The sequence below is a fragment of the Hylobates moloch genome, unplaced genomic scaffold (assembly GCF_009828535.3).
Source record: "Hylobates moloch isolate HMO894 unplaced genomic scaffold, HMol_V3 SCAFFOLD_13, whole genome shotgun sequence".
In the NCBI taxonomy this organism is placed as follows: Eukaryota; Metazoa; Chordata; class Mammalia; order Primates; family Hylobatidae; genus Hylobates; species Hylobates moloch.
In genome coordinates this window covers 12,247,827-12,259,456 of record NW_026652288.1, presented here as the reverse complement: position 1 = coordinate 12,259,456, position 11,630 = coordinate 12,247,827, and positions in this window count along the sequence as shown.

Genomic DNA, 11,630 nt, shown 5'->3' with positions numbered 1-11,630 from the left:
CTGGTAGGTTAAGACACACAGAAGCATTTCCCGTGGAGTAAAGTCAGAATCTCTTTGGAGATGGATGATATGTGTATGGCTTAAAAAAGTCTGTTAAAAAACATTGCATGTTTGTATTTGGAAAAGGAGAGATATGCAACCTAAGAAGTGCAAATTACAGAAAATAAAGCTTGACAAAATTCTCCTTGTAATGACTATAAGCTAAAGATAAACTCTTGGGGGAAATATCTGAAAATCCAGCTAAATGGGTGGAGTTGAGAGATTGTTAAGCTTATTTAAAGGAGAACGGTCCAATGGAGGCTTAGCTACCAGGAGCAGTTGCATATAGCCACTGGGCTGAACCTCCCTGAACCAGTCCTCCAAGTGTTTCTAGAAATTTCAATCTGACCCTGGTTAACAATGTAAAAACCATACAAAACACCCTTCTTACTCACATTGAGACAACTTCTGAACTATTCTCCTGAAAATTGTTCCTGGCAAAAAGATATCAAGCCACAACAGCTTTGTGAAGGTGCAGCAATCTGTTAAATGTGATATTCACTCTTTCTACATATATTTGTAGATGGCCAGCCATTGACCAGATCCTATGTGAAAGCTCAGAAACAAATGTTACAGGTGCTTGTTTAGGAAGCTCAGATATTCTAGATTTCAGTCTTTTAACTGGTATAAAGAGCTTAGACATTCAATCAGATCATGACTGTACTTTATAGTATTTACAGCTTTGTATACCATCCCAGCTGCCAGCAGAATCCAATATATTAAAAATGACAAAGTCTCTTAGATAATGAAGAAAGCTGTGTGCAGTCTCCAACTCACCAGTTGCTTATTGCTTTCCTCCTCCGTTGCTGCCTTCCTGCCCTTGGCATAACTAGCTTTGGCCAGGAGATGCTTATCAGACTCCCATGCTCCGAGTAGCTATTAGACTCATTTCTCTGGTTTGACACTAAGGATATCTCTGGTTTCTTTTCATGCATTTGACATATTTTTGATAAGCACTGCTGTGCCAGGACCCATGTGGACTTCTGGGAATACAGAGATGAAGGCAAGCATGATTTTCTGGAGGCAGCTCCACAGCTGTCTAGAAGAATGATGTGAGAACAAGCCACTATGTCTCTTCCCTTCCTTGGCCCTCAGTGTTCTCATCCCTATAAATGGGGGTCCAAACTAGATAACTCTTAAGTTCCTTTGCCAGATAGGGACCATTTAAAGACAGCACCTGCATGGTAACGCACATAGAAGACTTAAGATCAGTAGTAGTTTCTGTAGTTATTAAGGATATTATATTTTTTAATTTCTTGTTATGCCCTTAGTCTGGTTTTGTTAGATGAGCAATATACTTGAAGTCAAAAAACCTGGCCCCTGACCCTGGCTCTGTGACTTCTGCGGAAGAATCAGAAACAGAGAACATCTCAGTCATGCTATCCTCACAGGGCAAATCTCCTCATCTCCCTGTCTCTGCTTTTCAGGGCACTGTGGGGATAGGAGCGGTGCTAGCAGAAAAGGATACACTTCAGCAATTGTCATGCATGGATGGGTATTCTCCCTCTGCACCCCTTCCAGGGTCATCCCCAGGAGATTCTCCATAGGCCACCTTTCTAGCCTCTGCCTCTGCAGCCAGGGCAGAGGGCGGACCTGGAGTCTCAGATTACTGCCAGGCCCATAGATCTCACACTTCCTTCCCAGAAGAGGAAAAGCTAGCCTAAGGATATAACTCCATTGTTTCTCCTTCCTATGGGCCGGGTTGTTCCAGGAAGGAACTTCAACTTCCCTTTGAAGTCTTAATTTATTATGATAATTTTTTAATGAGAAATGATCACAGACCTTGGAATCCTATTGGCTCTGAAAACATAATGCCTTAAACTTGTGTCTCTCCAACTAGCTTTTAAGCCCCTTCAGAACCTGAGCCATCCCTCAGACCAGCCTCACAGAGAAACCAGCAGGACATATGTAAATTAGGAAACCAAATCTTCAGGGTAGAAATTACATTTTCCTAAGAATGATCTGCATTGACATATTCCGCAAATAGTGTGGATCAAGGCAGCCGACCCAGGAAGGTGAAGCTCAGGTTCCACTTCAAGAAAGGATAGGTTGAGTGTAACTAGTTAGTAACCTCTAGCAGTTAACTCTTTCAGGTCCATCTCAGCACTGGAGCTAAAGTTGTGCTGTTCTCAGAGTGGCCCCACCAATGACCAAGCGAGGGATGATGTTACAAAAACCCTGTCTCTAATGGGCAATATTTGCTGTGGAGCTCCCTTCTGGGATGATAAAGACTTTTTCAGCTCTGCATCAATGTCTGATGACTCCTGCCCAGCCTTGCTTCCTCTGGCTTTCATTCACAGGTATTTCTCCCCAATAGAGCACCTGCACACACGATTGCAACTTAGCTTCTGCTTGGAGAAGACCCAACTGACACAATGGCACCAAAGTGGGATGGTCCAAGAAAGCAAGTGTTTAGATGGGTTTTGGAGACTGGATCACTTGCCAGTCTGTGGGCAGTGAAGACCCCACACTAGGTAGTATGTGGGGCACAGGTAATCCCCAGCATAAAGGGGTGGCTCAATTGCTAACATTTCCACTAATGGTAACTTTAGAAAAATGTTCTGGTGAAGAGATATGGCCAACACATTGATTCAAGCATTTTAAAAGTATGGGAAAAAACAATGCGTAGAAGGACAATGGGATTGCATTGCAGTACCAAAGGATAATGAAAAATCAAGGACCATTAACAAACTGTGAAGTTAAGAGGATCCTTGGGTAGCTCACAGAAAAGTTCTTCAAATGGTTTAGTGGGTATCTTAGTCCACTCAGGGTGCTATAATAAAAATGCCTTTAACTGGATGGCTTATAAACAACAGAAGTCTTCTGAAATTGGAGTGCCAGCATGGTCAGTTTCTGGCGAGGCCTCTCTTCTTGTTTGCAGACAGATGTCTAAGGGTATCCTCACCTGAGGATGAGAGGGCAAACTCGCTCTCTGGTCTCTTCTTATAAGGGCATGAGAGCTCTGCCCCCACGACCTAATCATAACCCAAAGTCCTCACCTCCTAATACCATCACCTTAGGGGTTAAGATTTCAACATATACATTTTGGAGTGACATAAGCATTCAGTTCTTTATGGTGGGAAAACACAAAATGCTGGAGTTCAAACTCAGGATTTAATACTTAGTGCAAAGCTTCAAAGGCAACTGAACATTCAGCTAATGCAGGTCTATTTTGCCAAACTCATGGCCCTACTTGGGAAAACCTGCATTCCTGATACATCTTGGTGAATTTTCTCTGAAGATTTTAGCTCCAGGGAATCCTGGAGCCTCAAAGCACAAAAAAGTGTCTCTCCCCTCCCATTAAGAGCTAGCATTCCTCATGTGTACTTTTGATGGCAAAAACTGCAATTACTTTTGTACCAACCTAATAGACATTTGCAAAGGCATTTCCCTTGCAAGACAACATGGCTCCTTTCAAAACCTCCTCTTTTGGATGTCAGGCCAATAGTTTATGTTAATAGCCTCATAACCCAGGCATATAATCTATATACATATATTCTTTAATGACTTCTCACTCCTTCCACCAAGGGAACTACAGTCATTTACGTGGGCAATTGTACACTAGGGAAACAGGAATATTTACACATTTCAAGGACCTTTGGACACAAGGTAGGACTGACACTGATACCAAGAAACCCAGAGTGCCATCATGGCTCCTTACAGCATCTGATCAGGGAGGAAAGGGACTACTTTTTTTCTTGAATTATGGTGGGGGATATCCTTACTTACTACCCATTGTAAGTTGAAAATATCATAAGTCAAAAATGTATCAAATGCACCTAACCTCCCCAACATCATAGGCTAACCTAGCCTACCTTAACTGTGCTTGGAACACTTACTTACATTGGTGTACAGTTGGGCAGAATCATCTAACACAAAGCCTATTTTATAATGCAGTATTGAGTGTCTTGTGTAATTTATTAAATTTATTAAATTCTATACTGAAAGTGAAAAACAGAATGGTCGTATAGGTACTCAAAGTATGATTTCCACTGAATGCACCATCATAAAGTTGGAAAATTGTAAGTTGAAACATGTAAGCCAAAGATTGTCTGTACAATCCAAAACCAGCTACAATAATTAGCTACCACATGTTAGTGAAGACCAGCAAATATGTGTGGTTCTGGATTTTAAAGATTCTTGGATCAAGGTGGTTAGGATATAAAAGTTGATAAGGAAGAGTGTACCGATTTGGTGACACTTTCTTTGAACACAGAATTTGCTACTTGTGAATGAAAAAACGATGACTCCTCAAAGATGTCTAAGTACTAATCCCCAGAATTTGTAAATGTGTTTGGTTATATATAAAAAATAAAGTTGCAGATGGAATTAATGTTGCTAATCAGCTGACCTTAAAATAGGGAGATTGGCCTGGATTATCCAAGTGGGCCCAATCTAATCACAAAGGTCCTTAAAAGTTGAAGAGAGAGGCAAAAGAAGGGTCAGAGAAAGAGATGTGATTATGAAAGCAGGATCAGAGATGCTGTGTTGCTGGAGAAGGGGAGCAAATGAATGCAGTTGACCTCTAAAAGCTGGAAAAGAAAAGGAAATGGATTCTCCTGTAGAGTCTAAGAAAAAAAAGACAGCCCCTACCAACAACTTGATTTTGGATTCTCCTGTAGAGCCTACAGAAAAAAAAGACAGCCCTTCCAACACCCTGATTTTAACCCAGTGAGACCTGCGTTTGACTTCTAATCTACCTAAGTTTGTGATCATTCGGTATAGCAGCAGTAGAAAGTAAAACACACCCATTAAGGATCCTAGGGGATGGTGAAAACATGCTGAGAGGGAGGTTCCTGGAAATCTGGAGAAGGTAATGGCCAAGAATGAACCATGTTAAAATGCCTGAATTATTACGGCACAGTAGAAAAGGGGCTAAAGCCTCAGGGAAGAGAGGCTGCTGGAGTAGATGTATTATGTGAGGCCAGAAAATTCACCAGAGGATTATGATTTATGGTGGCTCAAAGGTCCATTGAGATTATCAAGAGTGTACTGGTAATAGGGCTATTTGGTACTGAAATGTGCTGATGAGAGGCATCACTAAGAAGATCCTTGGTAGCACATTTTTAGAGGTCTCAGCTTAGGGTGGAAAAGAGGCTGCTATGGGGCTAACTTTCAGACAGTGATAGGGAGGATGGCGCCTGAATCAGTAGAGGTAAGTTGTTGACAACGAGTTGCCAAAACCTAACAGGCCACAGTTACCATGATGTCTCTAAGACATTAAAAAGAAAGTAAGAATGATGAGCAGGAGAGACTGAGGGCAATAAAATGACTTCAATAGAATGTCACAAAATTTTGCCCAGCTTCCATATTTGAGTAAAGTTTTAGGCCCAGACCCATTACCATTAAAGGCAGCTGGATCCTCAGGAGAAAGGGCCCTGAACACCACAAGAAGTATATACGATTATGATTCCTAAGTCTCTTTCCAAATGGAACTAAAGCCATTCATTTGGGTGACTATCACTGAGGAAACAAGAATATTGAAACTTTTCAAGGACCTCTGAACAAAGGGCAGGATTAACACTGACACTCAGAAACCCAAAGTGCGATCATGGCTCCTTATTAAAGTGGAGAGATATTGGAGCCAAAGAATCATGAATCCTTGCCAATACCCAGCTCATATTGGAGCCACCAGCTCTGCAGACATACTTGATGGTCATTTCTCCATTACCAAAGTGTATAATTGGATTTGACATATTAAGCAGTTGTAATAAGCCCCACACTGGCTCCTTGGCCTGTGGCCAGCACAGTAGAGATGGCCAAATAAAGGGCTCTGAAATTGGTTACCCGCCCCTCCTCCCTGAGTCAAGAAAGCAAATAAAAAATAACATTGCATTTTCAGGCAGATGATGGTAATCAATGCTACCCCAAAAGTGTCTAAAGAATGAAGGAGTGATGGTCTCTGTCACATTTCCATTTGATAGAGTAATTGGCTTCCTGCAGAAACCAGATAGATCCTGGGCAATGCCTGTAGATGACCACAAGCTTAACCAATCATGAGCCTCAATCGAAAATGTTTTGCCAGATGTAATGTCATTGCTAGAGCAGATTAAATGGCCTCAGGCACAGGATATGAGGCCACTGATTTCATAACTGCATTATTTTCTATCAAACTCACAAAAGAAGATCAAAAACGGTTTGCACTGACATGGAATGGACAACAATACATAGTCACCAATTTTCCTAGGACTGGGTTAAGTCTATTGCTTCCTTTCACAATGTAGTCTGAAAAGATATAATCATCTGAACATCTCACAGATCATCACATTATTCCATTACATTGATAACATTATGCTGATCAAGATGGATGGGCAAGTGTTGGCTAGCCTTATTAAGATGCCTATCATTCAGAGGGTAGGAGATAAACCTTAAGACAATTCGGGGCCTGCCACTTAAGCAAAGTTTTAAAGAACCAATGGTCAGGGACGTTATTTTCAGAATAAAATATAAACGGCTGCATCTTTCATCTCCTACTTCAAAAGGAAGCACAATGTCTACCAGGCCTTTTTAGGTACACAAAGAAATAAAAACTGGTAATGGCGCAGGTAAATGTAAAGATGTTTGTTTGTATTATTTTAAATACACTAAAAATAATCATTGGTTTTAGGTAAAAACAATAACAATGTATTGTGGGTTTTATAACCTGAAGAAATAAAATGCATGACAAAAATAGCCCAAGATATGGAAAGAAACATTAGAAGTTTGCTTCTTACTGTTATAAGGTTCTTATGCAATATGTAAAGTGGCATAATATCACTTGAATGTAGACTGTTATAAGTTAAGGATGTATACTGAAAATCTGACAGCAACCACTGAAATAACAAAACACAGCTATAGCTAATAAACCAACAAAGGAGAGGAGAGACAATGGAATTATATGCTCAATTAATTTTTAAAACATGTAATAAGAGAGAGAAAAGGGGAAAAAAAGAATAAATGGCACAAATAGCAGACAAATAGCAAATTGGTTGATTCAAGCCCAATCATACCAATAATTGCATTAAATGTTACCAAAAGGCAGAGACTGTCAGATTGGATAAAAATGCAAGAGAAAACTATAAACTGCTGATAAGAAAACTATCATAAATATGAATATATAAATAGGTTAAAAACAAATGAATGGAAAACAAGATATATCATGATGACAGTAACCAAAAGAAAGCTAGAGTGGCTATACTGATATAAAACAATATAAATTTCAGAGCAAAGACTGCTCTCAAAATTCAATGAGGTGATTTCATAATTATAAAGTGGTCAATTCGTTAAAATAACGTAACAGTACAAAACATTTTTGTACCTAATAACAGTGCTACAAAACACATAAAGCAAATACCAATAGAATTGCGAAGAGAAATAGCAAAACCAACAACTATAGTCAGGGATTTTAATACTTCACTTCTCAATAATTGGTAAAACAAGTAGGCTGAAATTTAGAAAATATATAAATGGTCTCTGCTCTCTTTATGTCTATTCAACATTGTTCTGGCAGCTTGAGCCAGTGCAACAGGCAAAAATAATAATCATAATTAATTAAAAGCATCAAGATTGGAAAGAAATAAAACTATCCATTTGCAGACAACATGATCATCTGTGTAGAAAACAATATGAAACTCCCCCAAAGCAACTAATACAAGTAAGTTTAACAAAACAGCAGAATACCACATCAAATACAAAATTTAATAGTCTCATGAGTCCAGACATATGCCAGACTTATCAAGTTGTACACTTTTAAGTATGTACACTTTACTATGTGTCAATGGTACCTCAAAAAACGTTTTTGAAAGACATTAAGAAGAGGCAAATACAAAAGGAAGGAATAGCTGGCAGAACTCTGGAGTGAGTCAGAATTTTAAACTATAAAAGTGGGGTATACCAAGAAATCAGTTGAAGATTGAGCGAATGCAGCAGAGAATGTGATAATTGAAGTTCAAGTATGCACACACACGTGCCTATAAAATGGGACCTCTACTCTACGAAAATATCATAATGAGAAAAACTTCATGAATATTTAGTAAATAGTAATTAAAGGTAGAGCCCCACATGGTCTTGGGAAAAGGTATGAGAGTACAGGAGAGTTTTGTGCCAAAAACAAGGATGAGGTCTTGAGGAAAAGAGTTCTTATAAATGGGCTAACGTGTGCTCACTGCATTTCTGGATGTGAAACACACCTGGGACGTTGGTACGCACCCATAGCTGCATAGCCACTTAGCAGCTCCTGTTCTACTTGTCAGTATCACTTTCTGTAAATATTATCTGCCTGAAAAATGAAGATGTTTACTTTCCTCATGGCTTGTGTCTTCTAGGCTGATCCCCAAGCAATGGTAGCAGCCTGATATTTAGAGTACTCTCCATTATTCCACAAGAACACTAGACCAGTCAAGGCTGTGCTACTTGCGAATACTATAACTAGCATGAAATGCAAATTTTTACAGGAGGAATCATGTTTTTTTTTTTTTTCTTTGCAGCCCTATAGTTCAGCAATATTCTGGAATTTCAGGAGAATCCCCAGTGTGTTCGTTCCGAGTGTATCACACATGGAGCAGCTAAAACAACAGAAATTTGTCCACTCACACTATTGGAAGCTGGAGGTTTGAAACCAAGGTATTGACAGGACTGTGCTCCATCCAAAGCCTCTAGGGGAGGATCCTTCCTTGCATCTTCAAGCTTCTGGTAGTCCCAGGCCTTCCTTGGCTTATGGCAGCATCACTCCAATCCCTGTTTCCATCTTCACATGGCTGTTTCCTCTCTAGATGTATCTATTGCTTCTTCACCTCTTCTTATAAGGACACAAGTCATATTGGATTAAAGCTCACCCTAACTGTGACCTCATCTTAACTTGATCATATCTGCAAAGACCCTGTTTTCAAATAAGGTCACATTTATAGGTATCAGGGTTAAGACTTGAGCATATATTTTGGGTGGAAATAATTCAACCCATAATACCAAGAAATATTATGAGTTAATTAAAAAATAGAGAATAAAAGTTAAAGATACTCCACTTTTTGTCTGTCTACATGCAGATAGGAGTGCCTAGAATACAAGAATGAATGAAGGGCTGGGACAATTTCTTGGAGGTTCTTGCAGGCACGGTCTGGGCTAGAGGTCTCTGAGGTTAGTATCATAGACAGTACAGTTTGGGAGGCTTAGCATGATGGATCAGGCTCCTTCCTGTGAGGTCCTTTCTCAGCCTCTACCTACCAATCTCATGTGGGTCTTCAGAGCCTGGGTTTGCAGATTAGGGGCTGTGGGGATACCTATGCTCGCTGGATGGGAAGCCCCAGGGGCCATCTCCCACTGCTGTTGACTCACCTCCAGTCAAGTCCTAGTTTACCTTCACCCTTAAATCCAACTTAGATTTTTAATTTTAATACCTAAAAGCTGCCATATTGCTGAGGCCATCTGTCCTTGTAATTGCATTTGTAGACCACTTTACAGTTTATGCAGCATGGTAATTTACAAGAAGTTAGTTATCTTCACAACAACCCTTTGTTTCTATTTCACATATGAGAAAACAGAGATTTAACAAGTGAAGTGACTTGACAGGGGGATCTCTTAGTAAATAAACAGGCAGAACAGGAGATGGAGCTAAGGTCTGCCAATTCCAAATCCTCTTCTCTTTTCCTTACATCAGATGCTTGCTACAGAATGAATCTGTGTGTCCCCTCAAAATTCATATGTTGAAACCCGAATCCCCAAGGTGATGGGATTTGGAAGTGGGGCCTTGGGGGGTAATTGGTCAAGAAAGTGTAGCCCTCAGGAATTCGATTAGTGCTGTCTCAGGAAGATACAGGAGAGAGATTGCTTCCCCTCTGTCTCTCTTTCATGTGAGGACACAGCGGGAAAATGGCTGTCTGCCCACCAGGAAGCTGGTCCTCAAAAAACACCAAATCTGCCCTCATTCTGATCTTAGACTTTGTGGCTCCAGAACTGGGAGAAACCAACGTCTGTTGTTTAAGCCACTCCGTCTATGATATTTTGTTACACCACCCGAGCAGACTAAAATCATGCTCATCCTTTAAAAACTATAACAATCTGGGTGAAGAGAAGTTTCTCCTTGAAGAAGGAGGAAGATTTAGGTGTTCAAAGGCTTCTGTCCAAATCTGGTTGAATTGTGATTAAGTTCAAGGAAAGGTGAAAAATTCATTCAGCTTCAATGATAATTTTCATCTCCTGTCTATTCCCTTGGGTCTGGGAGCTCCAGAAAACATTCCCAGAATGGGTGGGAAGAAGAGAGAGGAGGGGTTCTGTTAATAGCTCCCAGGTTTTAGTATTTGTGTCTCTTTGCTGAGAGATATCAGCACGGAACAGCTTTGGGGATGGTGACAACTGGGTTTAAATAAAAGATTCACCATTTATTAGCTGTATGGCCTCCTTCTATTCATTTAACCTCTCTCAGGCTCACTTTACTCATTTGTGAAGCTTGCTACCTTTCTTAAAAGACTGATCTGTGGATTAAGTGAATGTTGGTTCCTATTTTGTCTTTCCCTTCATCTCTTAGGAAAGGTCTTTGTTTCAGAGTTTGGTTCCTACAGTGGGGTCATATATATGGCTGGGGATTCAAGTGCACAGAAATGACACCTACCTGACAAGGGGCATTTATGGGCTCAATGAGGGATGCAGGATCCAAAGTTGAATTTTTTGGCCCTTGTTTGCTGTTGGGACACTGGACAATTATCCAACTTGTATACATCTAAGAGCCCCAGATGATGAATAGGCACACTTTTTAAGACATTTGATGTGCGATTGATAATTCATAATTATTGCAGATATTATCTGATACCTGTGAAAGATAATATCTACAAGATATTGGTCACTGAGCTAATCACCAAAGAGGGTAGGCTGGGTCAGGGAAGAAGGCCACAGTGAAAGGGACCTAGGATTACAGTGAAAAGAGTTGGGTTAATAAGAACCCCTAGAGTTTGTGCAGGGCCATCGTTTACAAAGCTCTTGCACACTTCGGTCCTTCAGGTCACACTCCATTATCTGGGTGACTCTAGGCCTTTCTTTCTTCCCTAGATCTTAGTTGCTTTATCAAAAATTGTAAGACTTGGACTTGATAGTGGTTTTCGAACACATTATCTCAGTCCATTCAGGCTGTTACAACGAAGTACCTTAGACTACGTAATTTATAAATAATAGAAATGTATTTCTCCCAGTTCTGGAGGCTGGGAAGTCCAAGATCAAGATGCCAGCAGGTTCAGGGTCTGTTGAGGGTTACTCTCTGCTTCAACATGGTGCCTCTTGCTGTGTCCTCACACGGTGGAACGGACAAGGCAGCTCCCCTCAACTTCTTTTATAAGGCCACTAATCTTATTCATGAAGACAGAACCCTCATGACTTATTTCCAAAAGGCCCTGCCTTTTAATGCTATCACATTTGGTAGTAGTTTCCAGCATATGAACTTTGGAGGGACACAGACATTCAGACCATAGCACATATATACAAGCAAAACTTTTCATTTTCCTCCCTAGAAGTCTACATAACAACGAATATGTAAAAACTGATAAAAGTGGAGCTGCTTCGGTTGCAGCAGGGGAGGGTCTCTGTAACCTCTGTTTGATGGATCCTAATAGATCCTCCATTCCAGTACC